The sequence below is a fragment of the Equus caballus genome, chromosome 12 (genome assembly GCF_041296265.1).
Source record: "Equus caballus isolate H_3958 breed thoroughbred chromosome 12, TB-T2T, whole genome shotgun sequence".
Taxonomy (NCBI): Eukaryota; Metazoa; Chordata; class Mammalia; order Perissodactyla; family Equidae; genus Equus; species Equus caballus.
The window spans coordinates 32996865-33018560 of record NC_091695.1 but is presented as its reverse complement, the minus strand read 5'-3'; the positions used below and the strand labels follow the sequence as shown (position 1 = coordinate 33018560).

The following is a 21696-nucleotide window of genomic DNA, read 5'->3' as shown; positions in this document are numbered from 1 at the left end:
TCCATGTTGTTGTAAGTAATAACCAAGAGAGGTCCCACCTTAATCCATTTTCCCCCAATGATCATTTCACAATCTACATGTATATCAAAACATCAAGTTGTACATCTGAAATAAACAACATTTGTATTTCTCAATTATATGCAATAGAGCTGAACGAAACCCCCACAACAATTCCAATGTGATAAAATTTCTGAGTGCATACATATTCTCTTTTCTTTATTTCTTCCAAGGCTTTATTGCATAAGCATTATGCAACTCTTCAGCTAACAGTTTGATTTCTCTGCTTCCTTTTGCAACATGAAATGTATCTTTTTACATTATTATTGCATGCCAAACAGAATCTTTGAAAGTCATGTGCATCTTAGTAGAAATATCAAAATTATTTAGAAATCCTTTAGTCAATGTGGTTTATTTGATGGACATTTTCAAAGGTGGTGAGAAGGAGTGAGCGACCAGTCTATATCCTCTCAGAAGGTACACATCTTCTTTTCAGTTTCCTGATGGCTGACTTCATCTCCTGGTTCCTCAGAGTGTAGATCAAGGGGTTCAGCAGAGGGGAGATGACAGTGAAGGTGACGGAGATGGCCTTATCTGTGGGGAGGGCATTGAAGGGCCGGGCATAGACATAGATACAGGGCACAAAGTGCAAGGTCACCACAGTGACGTGTGAGGTGCAGGTGGAGATGGCCTTCCTCCTGCCCTCCCCTGCCTGAGACCTCAGCATCATTAGGATGACTGTGTAGGACACAAGCAGGAAGATAAACCACAGTGTGGTGAGCAGCCCACTATTGGAAATCATCAGCAGCTCAAGCACAAAAATGTCAGTATGGGCTAGTTTGAGGATCTGGGGGACATCACAGTAGAAAGTGTCAAGAACATTGGGTCCACAGAAGGGGAGGGGTAGCAACAGGGAAATCTGCACGATGCAGTGGACAAAGCCCCCCAGCCAGCAGGCTACAATGAGGGCAGTGCATCGCCCTCTGCTCATGATGGTCACGTAGTGCAGGGGCTTGGAGATGGCCACATAGTGATCAAATGCCATCACCGACAAAGAACATACATCCACCCCCCAACAAGGTGGAAGAAAAACATCTGGGTGAAGCAACCATTGAAGGAGATGGTCTTTCTCTCTGACAGAAGGTCCACCAGAACCTTGGGAGCTGTGATGGAGGAAAAGCAGATGTCGGCAACAGACAAATTCTGGAGCAAAAAATACATGGGGGTGTGAAGGCGAGATTCACAGGTCACAGTGACTGTGATGAGGAGGTTTCCCAGCAGAGTTGTCACATACACCCAAAGCGGGAAAAGAAATAAGACCCAGTTCAGTTCTTGATTCTGGGTTAGGTCAAGGAAAATAAATTCTTTGACCCTGGTGCAGTTTTTCAGCTCCATTGAGTCACCTTCTTTCTCTCACTTTGTTTTCAAGCTACTCCATATGAAAATGCTTGGCTATTTAATTTGTTTTCTTTCTAAGCACTAAGAACGCAATTCAGATTGTTCCTCCTGTGGTTGCAGTGTTTACAATTTGTTGAGTTGTCCCAATTTTTGAGATTGCCTTCAGTTTCACAATCAAACCAAATTATCACATGCAAAGTTATTCAATAATTCTTTCCCTATAAATCTACTTTTGAAAATAATATCATTTATGTTCAGTAGTTAAAATTCCATAGCATATTTTATTTTATTGATTTATTATAGTTTTTAAATTTTATCATTATTTTTTATTCCACACAAATTTATTGAATGTCCGGAATTGTCTGAAGCATTATATACAAAGATAAGGAAGACATGGCTCCAGCCATTGAGGACTTATTGTTCACAAATTCAATATTCATATTAGCAAATATTCTGGTGACTTCAAGAGGTCTTGCTTTTCTGAATAAAAGGATGTCATTCAGTTTCTTATTGCAATGTTTCTCTGGCATGAGTCATTTTCCTTGCTGTGGGCAGTTTTACATTGAATTTCTTAAAATTGCAGATTGTTCCACGTAGGTAGCTCATTATTGCGATTTCTTTATACTAATCAGATTGTTTGATTAACAATTATTTTAAGATAATTAAAATTTATGACTGGGAAACACATTGAAACAATATGTAAATCCTAATCTCAAAGAATATCTTTACTTTCTTTTATTGAGATAAAAACACTTAAACATGAGACCTACCTTCTTAACAAGATTTTAAGTGCATGAAACTGTATAGCTACAATATTGTACAGCAATTCTCTACAGCTTATTCATCTTCCATAATGTGATGTGATCCTTGCTTGAGTGTCAGGGAGAGAATAAAGACAGTGACCTACTTTTTAGAGGTGGTTCATACTATATCAACCACACTCTCCTCTGTGTCTTTCCATTTGTGGATCTAAGCTAAGAGAGTGGAGGGATCCCACAGCAGTGAGAGATGATGGTATCATTAGAATAATGCCTTTGTTTTTTGGTGAGGATGATTGACCCTGAGCTAACATCTGTTGCCAAGTGGAGCACGCGAACTTAACCACTGTGCAACAAGGCTGGCCTCAATAACGCCTACTTTTAATAAGCTGTTATCGATCATTCTTAGGAAATTTTACAATTATTATTTGTTCCACCTTGTTCTTAGAAAGTGAACACTTCTTGCAATTTCAAATGTATTTGGATAAGTTGGACCACATTCTCAAAGTGTTTGCAGGCTAACACAAGTGGATGATTTGTATAAATTGATGGACATATTGCAAGATAAACTGTGAAATGTGTCATGAGAGAAGTAGAGGTAGATTTGGGTGGGATAGGAGATATCATGATTTCCAGCAGTAAAAATGGGTACTATTTTTTTTGAGGATTTAGTATGAGTGAAGACTCAAGAAAAGTTGACTTATTCAATTTCCCCACCATACTTTAGTAAGTATTAATGTTATGGTTGTGTTCTTATGGAATATATAATGAATCTATATTTTGTTGAAAGGAAGGAAGTGATGGAAGTAGGAAGGAATAAACTATTTTTACTCCCTTCAATCTTATATGTATAGGATCTAATTTTGTATAACAGGAATATTTGATAGAGTCTGTCTGAAGATAAGAATTTGGCTGAAAGGGGCTTTGGAAACCCAATTTACATTGACTTTGTTCTCAGGTGGACTCACCAACAAGCAGCTCAAAGGATCACAGCAAATGAATGATGCCTTCTCTCACACTGAATGGACCACATTTCTGAATCCCTCTTCACACATCACCTCTCTTCCAATAGTTAACACCCACCTTTGTTGTTCCTGTCACTGAGAAGATCATTTTGGCTTTGAAGCATTTAATATAGCTGGAAAATATCAAAGTCAAACTATTTGTACATAATCAATCATGACAACTCAATTTCACTATCCATAACCTTTATATTAGCTAAAAGCTTAATGTCTTTACCTCACACCTTTGACCAAAACACCAACTACAAATAGTAAGTTATTAGATACAGAGCAGAACAGAACACTGGTGACTTTAATTCTTGAAAGTTTTGTTTGTGAAAGCAGAGCGTCTTGGAAGACTAAATATCTTAGTGTCTTTACTCCCCTTTCAGGAGAGAAAGGGCAGATTCAAAGAAATCACAGTTTCAAGAATTTCCACTGTATCCCTGTCTTATGTACAAATCCCTCAGTTTGAGGCTTAATATAAAACTTACAAAGGGAGTGTTATTGGACGAGAAAGTGGAAGTTGGTGCCTGATTCTGCTGCTGGTGATGAGGTTTCAGTGGGAGTTATTAAGAAGCTACTGAGACATGTTCATGTGTAAACACACATACACACACACAGATGGACACATTTTGGTTGGTGTCCAAATTATTTAGAGGCAGTAGAGGAAATCTGTTTATCCATCGCTCAATTAGAACTATTTTAAAATGTGCCAAATACTGTGCCCAAGAGACTACAGGGTCCAATTTTCATTGCTTGTAAAGCTCAGAGGACACTATATAGAAATGAGTTTCAATTTGACTCTCAAAAACCTAGAAGAGAACTGGACCTAAAATCCTTTGCTCCTAGTCTAGTTTCTAATTATACGCAGAATTGTTATAGTCTCATGATGTTGCTACAAGTCTCCACATGTAGAGAAACATGACTTAGATGATATTTCAGGAATGCAATTTTTCCTGTTTTCCAATGCTCTATTCATATGGAATCTCTCGATGTGGATTACTGCTAGATGAGTTATGTTATTATAACTGTCTACAATATTACAATAGTTACTCATTATTAACTCAGATTATTGAATGGTTCTTTCTTATGTAGAATGCGCTTCCACTGTTTCCAGAATGCTGACCGGTTTGGGTTTACTTGATTTTCCATTTTGTTTTAGTACATTAAACTAGTCTACACAGATTAAAAACCACATGAGACAGGTTGTATGTTTGAGATGGGTAATTCTTCTTTCTCTCCTCTTCACTTAGATATTATTGACGTGTATCATTGTGGGTGTTTAAGACATACAATTGTTGATTTGATACATTTATATGTTGCAAAATGATTATCATCATAGTGTTAGCTTACTCCTCATCACCTCACATAATTACTACTTTTTTGTGTATGGTGAGATCATTTAAGATATACTCTCAGCAACTTTCAAGTATTATTAACGATCATCACCATCTGTACATTAGATCTCCAAACGTATTCATCTTATACTTGGGAGTTTGTACACTTTCACCAACATCTCTTCATTTCATCCACCCCCCAGTACCTGGTAACCACCATTCTACTCTCTGTTTCTGTGAGTTTAGAGTTTTAGTTTACACAGATTTATGAAATAATACAGTATTTGTCTTTCTCTATCTGACTTTCTTCACTTAGCATAACACCCTCGACGTCCATCTAGTTGTCACAAATGGCAGGATTTTCTTCTTTTCATGACTGATAATATCCCATGGTATGTATACACCACGTCTTTATCCATTTATCCATCGATGGATGCTTAGACTGTTTCCATATCTTGGATATTGTGAATAATGTTGCAATGAACATCAGAGTGCCAATACCTCTTTAAGATCCTGATTTCATTTCCTTTGGATAAATAGCCAGAGATGGGATTGCTGGCTCATATGATAGTTTTAATTTTAATGTTTTGAGGAAACTCTATAGTGTTTTCCATAGTGGCTGTACCAATTCACTTTCCCACCAACAGGGCACAAGGTTTTTCCTTTTCTCCACATCTTCACCAACACCTGTTATTCTTGTCTTTTTGGTGATAGCCCTTCTTACAGGTGTTAAGTGAAATCTTACAGTGGTTTTGATTTGCATTTCTCTGCTGGTTAGTGATGTTGAGGACCTTTTCATATAACTGTTGGCCATTTATATGTCTTGTTTGGAACAATATCTATTCAGGTCCTGTGCCCATTTTTATATCAAATGGTTTGTGTTTTTGCTATTGAGTTCTTCACATATTTTTGATATTAACCTCTCATCCCATATGTGATTTGCAAATATTTTCTCCTATTCTGTAGGTTGTCTTTTCATTTGTTGATTACTTTTGCTGTACAGAAGCTTTTTAGTTTGAGGTAGTTCCATTTATTAATTTTTGCTTTTGTTGCTTGTGCTTTTGGTGTAATATCCAAAAAATTATTGCCAAGGCCAATGTCAAGGAAACTTTCCACTATTTTTTCTTCTAGGAGTCTTATGATTTCAGGTTTTATACTTAAATCTTTAAACCATTCCAAGTTAATTTTTGTGAGTGGTGTAAGATAGGAGTTTGATTTCTTTATTATGCATGTTGTTATCCAGTTTTACCTGTAACATTTACTGAAGACAGTATCCTTTCCCCATTGTATATTCTTGGCTTCTTTGTTGATACTTAATTGACTGTGTATGCATAGGTATATTTCTGAGCTCTTGATTCAGTTCCATTGGTCTGTATGTCTGTTTTTATGCCAGTACTATACTGTTTTGATTATTATATCTTTGTAGCATGTAGTTTGAAATCATAAGTGTGATGCCTCCAGCTTTGTTCTTCTTTCACAGGATTGCTTTGGCTATTAGTTGTCTTGTGATACTACACAAATTTTAGGATTCTTTTTCCCCTTCTGTGAAAAATGCTATTGGAATTTTGATATGGATTGCATTGAACCTGTAGATCTCTTTGGGTATCACGGACATTTTAAAATAATTCTTCTAACCCATGAGCATGGAATATATTTCCATTTGTTTGTTTCTTCTTCAGCTTCTTTCATCAATGTCTTATGGTTTTCAGTGAACAGATCTTTCACTTTGTTGCTTATGTTGGTTGTGTTTCTTACCCTTTGATGCAATTGTAAATGCAATTGTTTTCTTTTTTTTTAATTGTTTTTAAACATGGTATCTCTATATATTTTATTTACATTTCATTTTTAATTTTTTTATTGTGGTAACATTGGTTTATAACTATATACATTTCAGGTGTACATCATTATATATTTTGATTTCTGTGTAGATTACAACATGTTCACTGTCCAATGACTAATTACAATCCATCACCACATGCATGTGCCTAATTGTCCCTTTCACCCCCCTCCCTCCCCGCCTTCCTCTCTGCTAACCACCAATCCAATCTCTCTTTCTATGTGTTTGTTTTTCATTGTTTTTATCTTCTACATATGAGTGAGATCATACAGTATCTGACTTTCTCCCTCTGACTTATTTCACTTAGCATAATACCCTCAAGATCCATCCGTGTTGTCAAAGATGGCTGGATTGAATTGTTTCTTATGGCTGAGTAGTATTCCATTGTGTATATATACCACATCCTCTTTAGCCGTTCATCCTTTTTGGGGCACCTAGATTGCTTCCAAGTCTTGGCTATTGTAAATAGTGCTGCAATGAATATAGGGGTGCATGAATATCTATGCATTCGTGTTTTCGTATTCTTTGGATAAATACCCAGCAGTAGAGTGGCTGGATCATATGGTAGATCTATTTTCATTTTTTGAGGAATCTCTGTACTGTTTTCCATAGTGGCCGCACCAGTTTGCACTCCCACTAGCCATGTATGAGAGTTCCCGTCTCTCCACATCCTCTCCAACACTCATTGTTTCCTGTCTTGTTAATTATAGCCATTCTGATGGGAGTGAGGTGATATCTCATGCTCGTTTTGATTTGCGTTTCCCTGGTAGTTAATGACATTGAACATCTTTTCATGTTCCTGTTCGCCATCTGTATATCTTCTTTGGAGAAATCTCTGTTCAGATCTTTTGCCCGTGTTTTAATTGTGTTGTTAGATTTTTGGTGTTGAGATGTATGAGTTCTTTATATGTTTTGGATATTAACCCCTTAATAGATACAGGGTATGCAAATATCTTCTCCCAGTTGTTAGGCTATCTTTTCGTTTTGTTGATGGTTTCCTTTGCTGTTCAGAATCTTTTCAATTTGACATAGTCCCAATTGTTTATTTTTTCTGTTGTTTCCTTTGCCTGTTCAGACATAGTACTTGAAAATATGCTGCTAAGACTGATGTCTAAGAGTGTACTGCCTAGGTTTTCTTCTGGAAGTTTAATAGTTTCAGGTCTTTAATCCATTTTGAGTCCACTTTTATGAATGGTGTAAGATAGTGGTCTACTTTCATTCTTTTGTATGTGTATTTAATTATGACATATTTTCTGAGCACCTCCATGTTCTAGACCCTGTGGTTCTAGAGATCCTAAAAGCAAAGAATTCCATTTTCCCTCTTGTCTCATTCCCAATGTCCTTTCTGAAACCTTGTCTCACTATAGGTCTATGGATAGTCTCACTTGGATATATGGCACACCTCCCACTTAAAATATCTAAAATAGATGTGAGCATTGTTATCAAGAATTAAATACTTTCCGTTTGTAGCTGGCACTATCATTCTCCTTGTCACAAGGGCTCAGTTTATCTGAATTATCTATGACACTCTCCCTTACCTCCTCTTCCTTTCTTGTTGGTCTTTTGTAACCCTTCTTGAACAAATAACTTTTAGGTTTCTTTCATGATTTCCAATGATTTTTCATAGTTTATTTATTTATTTACTTATTTTCAGATGTACATCATAATATATTTCAAATTCTGTATAGATTACATCATGTTCACCACCCTAAAACTAATTATAGTCCATCCCCTCACATGTGAGTCTAGCCACCTCTTTTGCCCTCCCCCCTCTCCCCTTCCCCTATGGTAACCACCAATCCAATCTCCAATGCTATGTGTTTGTTTGTCATTGTTTTTATCTTCTACTTATGAGTGAGATCATATGGAATTTGACGTTCTCCCTCTGACTTATTTCATTCAGCATAATACCCTCAAGGTTCATCCGTGTTGTCACAAATGGCTGGATTTCATCATTTCTTATGGCTGAGTAGTAGCCCATTGTGTATAAATATCACATCTTCTTTATCCATTCATCCCTTGATGGGCACCTAGGTTGCTTCCGTGTCTTGGCTATTGTGTATAATGCTGCAATGAACATAGGGGTGCAAGTATCTTTATGCCTTTGTGTTTTCAAGTTCTTTGGATAAATACCCAGCAGCAGGATAGCTGGATCATATGGTAGATCTATCCTTAATTTTCTGAGGAAACTCCATTCTGCTTCCCATAGTGGTTGCACCAGTTTGCACTCCCACCAGCAGAGATTTCTCCAAAGAAGATATGCAGATGGCCAACAGGCATATGAAAAGATGTTCAACATCATTAGCTATCAGGGAAATGCAAATCAAAACTACAACGAGGTATCACCTCACTCCAGTCAGAATGGCTATAATTAACAAGACAGGAAACAAAAAATGCTGGAGAGAATGTGCAGAGAAGGAAACCCTTATTTTTCCTAGTTTTTTTCTAGAAACTTGCAGTCCCTGCCCTGATATTAACAAAGGTGTGCAATTCCTTCCTCTTGTGTGTAGGCTGGACTAGTGACTTGCTTCTGGAAGAGAATATATAAAAAGTGACAGGATGCCACTTCCAAGAGTCTTCTTTCCTGCTAACACATTCTCTTCTGATTTGATTGTTCCCTCTGAGGAAGGAAGCCGCCATGTTGGAGAGACCCACAAGACCAGAACCTGAGGAAGGCCTCCAGCCAACAGCCAGTAAGGAACTGAACCCTCAGGCCAATAGCTTTTGATTCTGACCAACAACCATGTGAGTGAGCTTGGAAGTAGATCCTTCCTCAGTTAACCTTCATATGACACTGCAGCTCCCAGCTGACACCTTGACATAGCCTTGTGAGTGACCCTGAAGGAGAAGACTTAGCTAAATCTTACCTCATTCCCCACCACGCAAACTGCAACTTAAGAAATGTGTGTTGTTATAAGCCACTACATTTTGCATTGATATGTTATGCAGCAATAGATTACTAATACAGTACTAAATTAATAGTTTGCTTTATTGAATAAGAGTAATATTGACAACATTACCTTTCAGACTTGAAAGAACAGTCACACAACAACAATAACAACAACAAAACTCTGAAGATCCCTCCAGCCTATAGTTTTGTGACTGGAACTTCATGATGCTTAGAAATAGTTTCTGTTTTGCTGACTATCCTAGAGTCTGAGAAATAAAGTTTCAATAACCTAAACATTCTTTGAATTTCTCGAACAAGTCCATAACAGCAGGATTGCTCCTAAACCAGCCAGTTTGTCTGTATAGATACATTTATTTGCTTATGAAAAACATTGTGGAAGTTTAAAGCCAACCTCTCTTATATAGAAAAAAGTCACAGATGGTAGGAGCAAATACATGCAACCTTTGTACGATAAGCTAGAATCAGTGTAATATCTAATAGTTCCCTAAGAAAATGTCTCCACCTGGAGAAAAATATAGATTAATCCAAATAATTACTTGGTGTCATGTTGCAAGACAAGTAAATTTAATGGTGTTGTCCTGAATTCCATGCTTTTTATCACTGTGTGTGATCAGATTGTTTTGCCTGTGTAAACAGTCCAAGGCAGCTTCCTGGGCAGCTTTTGCTGGGTTTCTGTCATTTGTACATCCTATACTTGGGAACATAAACTCTGATTGTATAGATCATTGGTTGCTTAAAATTCCGCCTAGTCACAAAGGTTATGCTTGAGGTCAAGTCAACAGAGAGATAAGAAAAAGGCATCAATGTGAAAAGTAGGGAGGATCTGAAGAACAGTGATGCCAGAGGAAACATGTAGCCAGGTGGTAAATAGTCATTTGGTCTGCAGATGGATACAGCTGAAGACAAATGTATGTCTTTATTTAATTTTATGCTTGGGGAAGTATGTCAAATATTAGAAAATAATCCAGAAAATGTTTCAGTGATAGACATAAAGTAGAGCACATGAAGGAGCAATCAACAAAGAAGATGACACTCATCTCTACAGGAGCTTCTGCATGATTAAATATTGGTTTATAACTAGCTTATAGAAAGTATGAGGATAAGTGAAGCTTGTCTTCTTGATGAGTCTTCTTTGGACACTGTCCTCCAGCGTTCTATATTTTGGATCCTGACCTTCTATCCTATTATCATCCTATTTCCCAGGCTTACCTTGATCACCTTTCCCTTCCTTTCAATTAAGTTTCCTTTCTTCATATCTTCTTCATTTCAGTTTGGTTCTCTGTGAATTCCAAGGTTCCAGTAGTACTTCCAGCAAACATTTCTAGGTGTTAAGAGAATCCTTTTAGAGACAAAGTCTTAGTCTTTGTCATGTAATCCAATTGTTATTTCTTAGTAATGAGTCACATATGTGGAAGAGATCACTGGAGTTCATCATTATTCATGTTCTCCTCTTTTTACTGGGAACAGAGTAGGATTACATTCTCCAGGCTCCCTTGCAGTCAGTTGAGGCCATATGACTACGAGCTGTCCTACGGAATGTGGTTCAAAAGTGACACACATTACTTTCAGAATGCCCTATAACTACCCTCCCCCTTCTCCCCATAATTCTCAATCCTCTTTCCTTTTCTCCATTTTCTGGATGAATGGAGAGGTTTCTGAGGATTTAGAGAGAGCTGGAGTCCAGGATGGAAGAAAAAGATCCTGTTGCTCCTAATTATTGCATGCAATAGCTCTTTCTGAAGACCAGCATTAGTGGGTGACATGAGCAGTAAATAAACTTTTACTGTGGTTAACAACTTCAATTTGGACATTTTTGTCACAGCATTGATGTGTCTGATTAATACATGAGTGCCAGCTTCTGTGGCTTCAGCTTTATCATGATGGGAGACATTGAACAGTAAAGTCAACGGATTGCCACAAAATACCAGCTGGATTATTAGATAAACCTTCTCCTAGCACCATTCTCATTCCTTTTATTTCACAGAGACTAGAAAATTCTGATTTGTTGATTAAATCTTCATGCTTTTATTACCCTTACTTTTCCTTTTAATGAGGTGTAAAGAAGTTTCGAGGTCTTTATGTGAGAGACTATGAGAACCACGAAAAAGAAATCTTAATTGTGTGATGTGCTGGAGGTGGTAACTCATGCTATGGTGGTAATCATATTTTGATATATGTTTATCAAATCAGCATGTTGTACACCTTAAACTTACGCAATGTTACATGTCAATTATATCTCAACAAAGCTGGGAAAAAAAACCCCAAAATCAAAAAGCAGAAACAATGAGAAATTTGGGCTTGTCCAGTCTGTGATTGGGATAATTCTTCTATGTAATTGGGAGTCAGTTGCTTCCCAAGGGAGTGCCTAGCACCTGTCTTTGGTTAAGGCTTTCACCAGTCCAGGTGAGCTGTCACAGCCTCTACTCATCAGTCTTACTTCTTTATGAATATTCCCACTTACAGCATTACCTCCTTCTGCCCCAGAGGAAACCATGGCCTTGGAATGATTTGGGGATCCTCTCTCCAATAGAAATCAAGGATTTGCATTGCTCAGGAGACCACAGAAGGAGTTCTTCTTTCCAAACTTTTCTTTCAATGGTATTGACTTCATGAGTGTACTACCTCGTGACTACAATGAACTGACTGTCGCATAATGTGGCACACACTTATACCATTCTCTCCCTCTGCACATAGTGATTTCTTTGCTTGGATTGTCCCTCTCTGCCTTTATCCCCTTACTCTCAAATGTCTTCTGAAGTTCTTAAGTAAAGTGCCTACAATATTTCCACAGCACTTGGTTCATATCTTCATTAAAGCATCTTGGAGTATGCATGTAGGTCAGTGACTATCTTTAATCTTCCTGCAGCAGTCTGAATCTTACCACTTTCAGGCATATAATATGTGTTCTGTCAATATTTGTGGGATGAATAATTGAAAGTGGGTAGTGGAAGACATGAATGGGTTTCACCTTAAATAGCATCACCAATAGGTCCCCAGCACGTACTATAGGATCAGCCTCTTTTAAGATGCCATGGTATCCATAGATGCCCATTTGTTTTTCACATTAAGTTGATCTCTTGCCATTTTGAGAAAGTGATATTTAAAATCTATCTTTAAATTTGAGTGTTGTCTCATCCTTATAGAATTTAAACCCTTTCTGAATGCCGTAGTTGTTTCTTTGGCTTCCTCATGGATGACTTCATTTCCTGATTTCCCAGGGTGTAGATCATAGGATTGAGCAAAGGAGAAATGATAGTGAAGTTGAAAGAAATGGCAGTATCTGTGGGGAAGGCAGTGAAGATCCGGGTATAGATATAGATGCAGGGCACAAAGTGTAGGGTCACCACAGTGATATGTGAGGTACAGGTGGAGATGGCTTTCCTCCTGCCCTCTCCAGTATGAGATCTCAGTATCATCAGGATGACTGTGTAGGATATGAGGAGAAAGAAGAATATAAACCAACTAAGTAATCCATTATCAGAAATCATCAGGAGCTCCAGAGTGAAGGTGTGAGTGCAGGTAGGTTTGAGCACCTGGGGGACATCACAGTAGAAAGTGTCAAGAACTTTGGATCCATAGATAGGGAGGGGCAGCAACAGGGAAATCTGCATGATGGAGTGGACAAAGCCCCACACCTAGGAGGCCACAACCAGGCTAGCACATCGTCCCCTACTAATGACAGTCATATGATAGAGGGGTTTTGAGATGGCTATATAGCGATAAAATGCCATCACAGAGAGAAAAAACATCCACACCTCCCAGAAGGTGGAAGAAGAACATTTGAGTGACACAGCCATTGAAGGAGATGGGTTTTCTCTCTGATAGAAGATCAGCTAGGACCTTAGGAGCTGTGATGGAGGAAAAGTGGGTGTCAAGAACAGATAGACTGCAGAGCAGGAAGTACATGGGAGTGCGAAGGTGAGATTCGCAGGTAACTGTAACCATGATGAGGAGGTTTCCCATCAGAGTTGTCACATACACCAAAACCAAGAAGACAAATAAGACCCAGCTTAGTTGTTGAGACTGCGTAACTCCCAGGAAAATAAATTCTTTCACTGTGGTATAATTTCCCTGCTCCATTTGGTCACAGATACTTTTTGAAAGGAGATCTTTGCAAGAAATAACAGTGCAGTTAAAGAAAGTGTTGTGAAATCTACTGTTATCTTTTCTGTCACTTGAGTTTGGTGTTTTCCTGGGGAGGAAATTCATTTTCTATGTATGGTTTGTGCCTGCAATTCTGTATGCTTCCATTAGATGGAAGAGGACCCAGGTTTTTGACTCAGTCATCCAAACAGGTCGGTTCTCTCACTGTGGCCACTGAAATGCAGGTGACAGGTCTGTGAACCTATTCAATTGTACTTTTACTCTAAAATATGACACAAAGTAGTGAATAATAAGCCTAAGTTTTACATGAGGAACTTTGGTTCACAATAGACACCATCATGAGAATTAAAAGATAACCCACAAATGGGAAGATATTTACTATATATGTAGCTGAGAGAAGATTCACACCCAAAATATATAAAGAACTTCTACAAATCAGTAAAAAGAAGATAGATGAACAAACTGGAAAATGGAAAAAGACATGAACTGAAACTTTACAAAAGAGGATATTTAAATGCCAATTCAATTTCATTAATTATCAGGAAAATGCTCATTAAAATTACAGCAAGAAACTACAACCTACGTACCAAAATGGCTAAACTGAAAAAGATGAAAAATACCAAGTGATGGTGAAGATGTGGAACAATTGGACCTTTCATTAGTCTGCTAGTGAGTGTGTAAAATTGGCATAACCACATTGCTGTTTGATGGTATCTGCTAATATTATGTATCTATATGTTTATCTATAGATATATTTGTATCTATTTAATCATCCATCTTAGAATGGATGTGTACACATTGTTCATTCAACTCTTAGCATTGTTATATATATAGGTATACATATATCCATTGTAAGAACAATCTATTTCCCTCCTAGGTAATATGTACATATGTTATATCGGCCAGATGTATGCTAGAATATTCATAGCAGCACTGTTTGTAATTGACTCAAAATGGAAAATGACACAAATGCCCACCAACAGTAGAAAAGATAAACAAATTGTTAAATTCACACAATACTATAGAGCAATGGGAATGATCCACATACAGTGCATGAACCACATAAATGAATCTCGCAAACACAATGTCGAGGCAAATAGTCCAGGCACAAAAGAGTGTGTAATCTCTTATTTTTTTCATATAAAGAACAAGAAATATATAAAACTAAAGGGAATATGAGGGAGGCTTTTGAGGCATTGATGATGTTCTGTTTCTTGATCTGGGTGCTTGTTACAAATATACAATCAGCTTGTGTGAAAATTCATGGAGCTATACACTTACATACATTTTTCCATAGGTATGTACATCATCCTTCAGTAGAATGTTAAAAATAATTAACATGGTCATCTTAATCTCACATCTAAAGAATGACTTTCATTTAAAGTGAAGTTTAATTGGCCACCCACTTCATAATGGTTTCTTATAGTTATGTTGTAATGGCCCTTACCAGCTACAACCTGAGTTACCTTTTTATCTTTCTCTCACTTGCAGACTTTAGGTCCTCCCAAGTTCTTGTGTTATTCAGGTTGCCCTGATGTCCACATGTAGTTATTTCTCAGATTCTGGTTTTAATTTCTTTCTTGTTTTTTTTTTTCATTTTGCTGCTTGGGCAAATGTTATCTCTTAAGGATCTTAGAAAAAATCCTTGAGAGATAACATTTGCCCAAGCAGCACTCTTTGTTGTTCACACAGAAGAATAAGATAGGAGCCCCCTTTCTGATTCCATTGTCTTCAGTTCACATTATCTCAGTCTACCCCTCTTTGATGTTTATGTCAACAGTACAGAGTGATAAGAGTAAATGATAATGATTGTAGAAGATTTCAGGTCTCTGGAATCTGAGAAGTAAGAATTCCCCACACTATACTTACCATGGCTAGAAAGTGGAGAAATTATCCTCAAAGGAGTCTTCGGTTAATTTGGCATGTAGAAATATATTTTAATTAATGATAGCAGCCCGCTCTAGAATCTTTCTTTTGGATATTGGAATGATATGTCAATGGTTTCAAATCTTCTGCTCAGGAAACCACTGTGACAAGCCTAATAGCTTCCTGTGTTGCCTGTGCTCTCCCTTCCTCCTTTCTTTTTCTCCCCTGTTTCCTTTACTTTTTTCTCTTTTCTTTCCTTCATTGTTCCTTTGTCTAGATAATATTTTTATGATTGTATTAGGGTTCACCAGAGACACAGAACCAGTAGGATATATATGGATGTATAAAGGAAAATTATCGTGAAGAACTGGCTCACATGATTGTGGAGGCTGAGAAGTCCCATTATCTGTGGTCTGCAAGCTGGAGACTCAGGAAAGCTGGTGGTGTAATTGAGTCCTAGTTTGATGGTCTGGGAACCAGGGGAGACTATGGTGTAAATCCCAGTCTGAGGGCAGAAGATGAGATGAGATGTCCTAGTTCAAGAAGCGAGGCAGGAAAATGGGGATGAACTTCTCCTTCGTCCACCTTTTGTTCTATTCAGGCCCTCAACAGGTGATGTCTGCCTTTGTTGAGGAGGAAATTAATCTGCTTTACTTGGTCCATCAATTCAAATTCTAATCTCTCACAGCCAGAAATAATGTTTAATCTGGGCACCCTGTCGCTCATCAAGATAACACATAAAATTAACTGTCATAATGACATTCAGATGGTCTTTTTGAGGGAAAGGTGACTCAAATATAGATCCTTTCCTCAGGGGGTTTACAGTTAAGCCAATAAGAGTGTTGCAGGCTGTGGAGTCAGCAGAAAGAAAAGTGAGGAGTTACAAAATCAAGGGGATGTATAGGAAAATAGTCCCATTTGGGCAAAAATGTTTGTAAACTCCATCCAGGAGGTGTGCTGAACAGTATCATGTCTCCTACTTGCATTTTGGATACACAGGTGTGGATTATCTGGAGCTTTTAAGCAATTTAGGTTTTACCACTTTCTAGTTGGTGTGACCTTGGGTAAGTTACTCAATACTTGTACCAAACCAAGGAGAAATATATGTGAGGTTCACAGGACAGGACTTGGAATCAGTTCTCAGTCTGCACCACTATAATTTATCTACAACGTCATGATAATGAGACCTACCTGATACGCATTGTGCTCTAAGGAGTAGGTGAGATTGTATGTCTGTTTAGGAAACTGAAAGCAGCTGAGGAATCTGATCTTGCCAATCTCATCAGCCCCAGGTGAGTGCTTCTTTCCTTACACATGCCAGGCTCACCTGTGGGGGCTTGTCTGAGATCGGCTCATCTTGCTCTTGACCCTGTGTTTCAAAGTCCTCTTCTCAACACTTTGGAGAAAGTGGGAAATGCTCTTCTCTTCTGGGGATGTTTTCCTTTTCCCCGAGGGATTTGAGGCAAGACATATCTTCCAAAAATCAAAGTATTGTTATCACACACCTGCTTATAAACATAAATAAAATTTTCTTTGGAGTTGTAAATATAGATATTTATATTATCAAACTTTACAGAAAGAAAATAAATTATAATCCCTAAATGCAAATCCAGTTATCTGTCTATCAGGCCGCTGGAGCGGGGGAGGCTCCATGAAACTTTCAAGGTCTCTGCATTATGGAAATGTGGGCAGAATGATGGAGCTCTGCTTTGCTATTTTCCTTGCTTTAAGAAAACATTTGTGGAGTGATTCTTATGCAAACTGCTTAATTTTATCACCTCCAAAACCTATCATATCCATGGGAAAATGATATTATTGTCTTGATTTTATAGACGAGGAAACAGACACACACAATGATCAAGTAACTTGCTCAAGGCCTCACAGCTGGTAGAGCTAGTCTCTGTCAATGATTCATTTTATTCCAAAGACTTATGCTCTTAACTACTGCAACCATAGTCCTTCCCAGTGTTGATCTGCCTTCCCAGAAAATCCTGCTAAGAAAAATCTCAGGAAAATCTTTCTCAAATCAAGTGAAAGTGGTATGTGGGTGTAAGAAGCCTACACAGGGTGAGTGAGAGGTGTGGCTGAGAGTGATGTAACATGAGAGGACATCAGAGGTGACCTTGAAAAGAGACAAAAGCAGAGTGTGAAAACACAAACTTTCTGGTCTTTAGAGGCATCTCCACCAAGAACCTGGATCAACTACATAGTGTTCCAGTGGCAGGGGAAGAAATGAGTTCTGAGTAGCATTTCCTCAAGCATGAACTCCTGTTGAACATAATTGATCTGGTGGGTTCCTATGGATGTTGTCTTTTTACAAAGAGCGGGAAGGATACTGTGAAAGTCTACATTGCATTGAAACTCACGCACCATAGAGAGAGAGAGGGGGGAAATGGATAAAGAAATACTATTTGATGTGTTTTTGCAAGGTCAAAATAAGGATCACGAGGATTTCTTAGAAGTCACCCTAAAGGGGACCATCCTTTGGAAACAAGCTTATCAAGCATCTTGGAAAGAACCTGCAAACTGAGTGTAATCCCCATACCCCAGCTTCCCACTGAACAACGCTGCTCTTTTTTTGCTTTCTTATTATTGGAAAGCCTCTACTCTTGATTGAATGCCTAAAAGTTTTAGGAGTATTATTCATATTCAGTAGGATGTGAGGGCATAGATAAGCTAGCCATTAAAACACCTTACTTAAACTCCCAAACTTCCATTCCCAGCCAAGCAGCAAAGCTGACTAGGCTGCACATACTGAATTCAGGTATTGCTGTCTTTGAGTGCTGTTTTTCCAAAGCAATCGCCCTCCAGAGAGCTGGGGACATTAGCAACTTCTCAATTGGCTTACAAACACCTCCAACCTCAACTTCCTGGCAAGTAGAATGTATCACATCCCCTGGAACCAAGTGACCCTCTTCCAATATTTTGCAAGCCACACTTCCCCTCTTCCTAGTAGTGAAAAACTACCTCTTTTCTTTGCTTCATTAAGAGTTTTGGTTTCAACAGGAACATTCCACACAATTGCAGCATTTCTGAAAAATAAACTCTAACAGATTTTCAGTTTCAGACATTCACAAACACCAACACTATCTGATGTCAGTCTCCAAGTGAGAAACTGATCTTCTTATAATGCTCCAACTGCATCTTAGAGGAACTGGGTTCTGGGAAAATTCTATGTTTAATAGAAAGCATACCTCAAGCTAGTGATTTTGCTATCTTCTTCCTTCAGACGGGAAAAGGCAACCTCAGGGAATCAATCAATTCTGATTCTTACACTTTGCCTTACAGTGCCTCAGCCACTGCTATTATTCCTTCAGCAACAAGCCCAATAAAGAAATTAGCAAAGGGAATATTTTGGGGTATGAAAGTGGAAGCTGACTTTCCAATTCAATGGAGTTCCTGTGGGAGTCATTAAAATGTCACCAAGCTGTCCTCCTCTCTCTCCCTCATCTCTTCTCTGTCCCATCACATAAGTACATACAGAGGCACCAGTGTACATTCAGTAATTATCCTTTTCTCTAGACAGGGTATTATCCCTCTTGACTCAAGAAGGAGGTGTCATGCACACCAAGGACTGTGCAGTCTTTTTCCTGATCAAAATCAGTTTGCTTGCAATTGACTGGGAAAGAAAACTTAAATAAAACTGTAGCAATGGAAAAATCAAAGCTCTGTGGTGGCTGTCAGGACAACTATCAAAGACTGAATGATGTAGATTTATAAGTGCAATTTCTGTTGAATGCAATTGTAGGGGAGGAAGACATTTCTTCTACCTGCTCTGGGTCCTTCTGGCCAGACAACGAATTAAATTCACATGAGACAGAATAACAGGGGAAAGTTAAACAAAGTTTCATAACATGTATACATGGGAGAGGCTCAGGCAAACTGATCAATTCACCAAAATGGCAGAAGTTCTCATCTTAAACACCACCCTCAGCTAAAGACAAAGGAGGATGTTGGGTGGGGGGGTCAGTTATGGGAGATTACCAGACAAGTACAGTAAACAAGAGTCAGGTTATTATATTGGTGGGAGTTTCTAGAGATAAGGTCATCCCTCCTTCCTGGTATGGAAAGGGAGACACCTTTTAAGATGGAGATTTCCTTTACAAATGTAAATATCTCTTAACAAAGGGTAAGTAAATTCTACTTTTCAGAAACTTTTCAAAAACTGTCTGCAGTTTTTAAAAGTCACCAGCCCAAAATAATCCTCATGCCAAAGAGACATATCTTGGGGTGGCTAATTCCACTCCCCCACACAATATATACATTGACCCTATGCAATTATCTTAATCTACATCTCTAAGATCCACAGCTCACTTAGAATCTAGAGAGGTATCATGGTGACAGCTCTTGATATTCATCAGTTTAATTATTTCAGAATTATTTTATATTATTGGGTTCATTGTTACCTAGAGATGTTGGTCACTGAAATGTTTGATTCAGGGAGCAATGAAAGAGAGGGTAGTTTGAAAGCCATGTGTGTGCCAAGAGACAGTTGATTTTTACGGCTCTTAGCAGCAGAGCTTAAAAAATAATAATAACTGATTTAATTAGACAAAAATGCAGCCTAGCTTGTGATTTTATGTCATCCAGATAAATGATATATGTTTGTGCAGTCAGAGGCAATTCTTTCCCATTCCACTGAAATAATGAATTAGATTGTGTTGTGTGTTTACATGGTTTGATGAAGTCTCAGGAACAATGATGTGGCAGGAGTTCCTGGGTTCTTGCCCCTTGGGATTATGCTTCTGAGATACAGCCAGTGATTCAGACCCTACAGATCTTTGGCATCATCCGATTCTGAAATAGTCATAAAAATCTGATTTGAGTGAGTCACAAGAGATAGGAAGGAAAGGAAAGGATCCATTGGTAGGAAACAGGCTATAAAATGGTTCATGGTATGCATTTAGCATAGGCAATTTCATATGGAAAAGCTTAGGGTCTTGAGACAAGAGCTACCTGGTCAAAGATAGTGGGACCCTGTGAATAGTGACTTAACTTGTGAATTATTGTTAGAATTTTCATGCTAGGGGAAGTAGATTAATATTGTAAAAGATAGAATGGATTGATCTGGTGACAGGAAATGGCAATCAATTGAGCCAGTTAGGTGATGAGTGCTTCTGGGACCATTCCAGACTCAATGTGGGACGTAAGTGAAGTTTGTTTTCAACACTCCGTATCCTTTGGCTAACTTTCCTTGAGCTCTTTTCTATCCCATGGGATCTGACTTCATGATCTGATCTTTTACCTCTACTCTAAAAGCCAAGGGTTTATCTTTGAGCCATTACCTTCTTTTGATATGAAACACTCTTTTGCTTTATCTCATCAGCTTCAGGATGATTCTTTAAGCTATAAAAATAGCAAGCAAAGCTATTTTCACATTTTAATGACAGAAAGCCCAGATTTTAAGATGAAAAATTATTTGAATTCATTGCACATTCCTATATTTTCTACCCCATTCATTTTTTCCGTGTAATGATGAGTTTGGGCCACACAGGAGGAGAGTGAAACACATCGATGAAGGACAGAATGTGTGTTTGTTAGGCAGTTCAATATGGATGATATAAAAAAAAAAATTAGCTTTTCAGTGAGCACTTACTGTCTTCCAAACATTGTATGTTTCACATATACCATCTCATTTTAACCTTCATAACAACTCCATGAGATGGATATTATAAATATCTTTGTATAGGTGAACTATGACCTGTGAAGAGATACAATAACTTGTTCCAGTTCCCACTCTGGTGGATGGCAGAGATATGATTTGGACCCTGGTTTGTATGACTGTGAAGTTACAGCTTTCAGCTATAGTACTTTACTTTTACCATGTTTTCCCACACAAAAACACTAGCTTGTAATTCCTGTTCACAAACACCAATAGACTGAAAAATAGATTCATTAGTGTTTTATCGACTTTAACCCTTCCTCTTCCTTTCTTGGAAATGAGAAGTGAGAAGAAGGTACATCCTCAATGATGCAACCAGTCTCAGATTGGCCGTGGTAAGGCTGTAACTGGAAAATCAGTTCTTGAATAATGAGAATGACTTACTCTTTGCTTAGGATCCCTGAGGTTCTGCCTTTGTCTAAACTTATCACAAGAATGTGAATCTGGCCCATCTATTTCTATATAACACAAATTCCTTTAGGCTATTACTGGAAATCTTTCAAAGCTTCTTCATTCCTGATGGGAATCCAGACAGACAACCATTATGTACCTTTGAGGTTCTCAAGGACACAAGCCCTTTTGGAGTTTAAGCAGAAACAATGTCTTAAACTGTGATGACAAATATGTACCCATATATGTGTACTTCAGATGCACTGATCATAAGATCTCTCTAGAACAGGACTGCAGTTTTCCATAGACAGGTACAGTAATGTCATAAATTATATTCAAATGGTGGAAGAGCAATTGATTGGGTTTTGGAAGACTCTATAATTAAGTTGATATGAGATCTTGAACAAATAACTCTATCTCTAGGCTTCTGTT

At 38.1% G+C, this 21696-nt stretch overlaps 1 pseudogene; it reads right to left on the bottom strand.

Annotated features, from left to right (window-relative positions):
• Positions 1–457: 457 nt before the first annotated feature.
• On the bottom strand, positions 458–1392 carry LOC138916514 (olfactory receptor 4D10-like; annotated as a pseudogene).
• Between the last annotated feature and the right edge of the window lie 20304 nt (positions 1393–21696).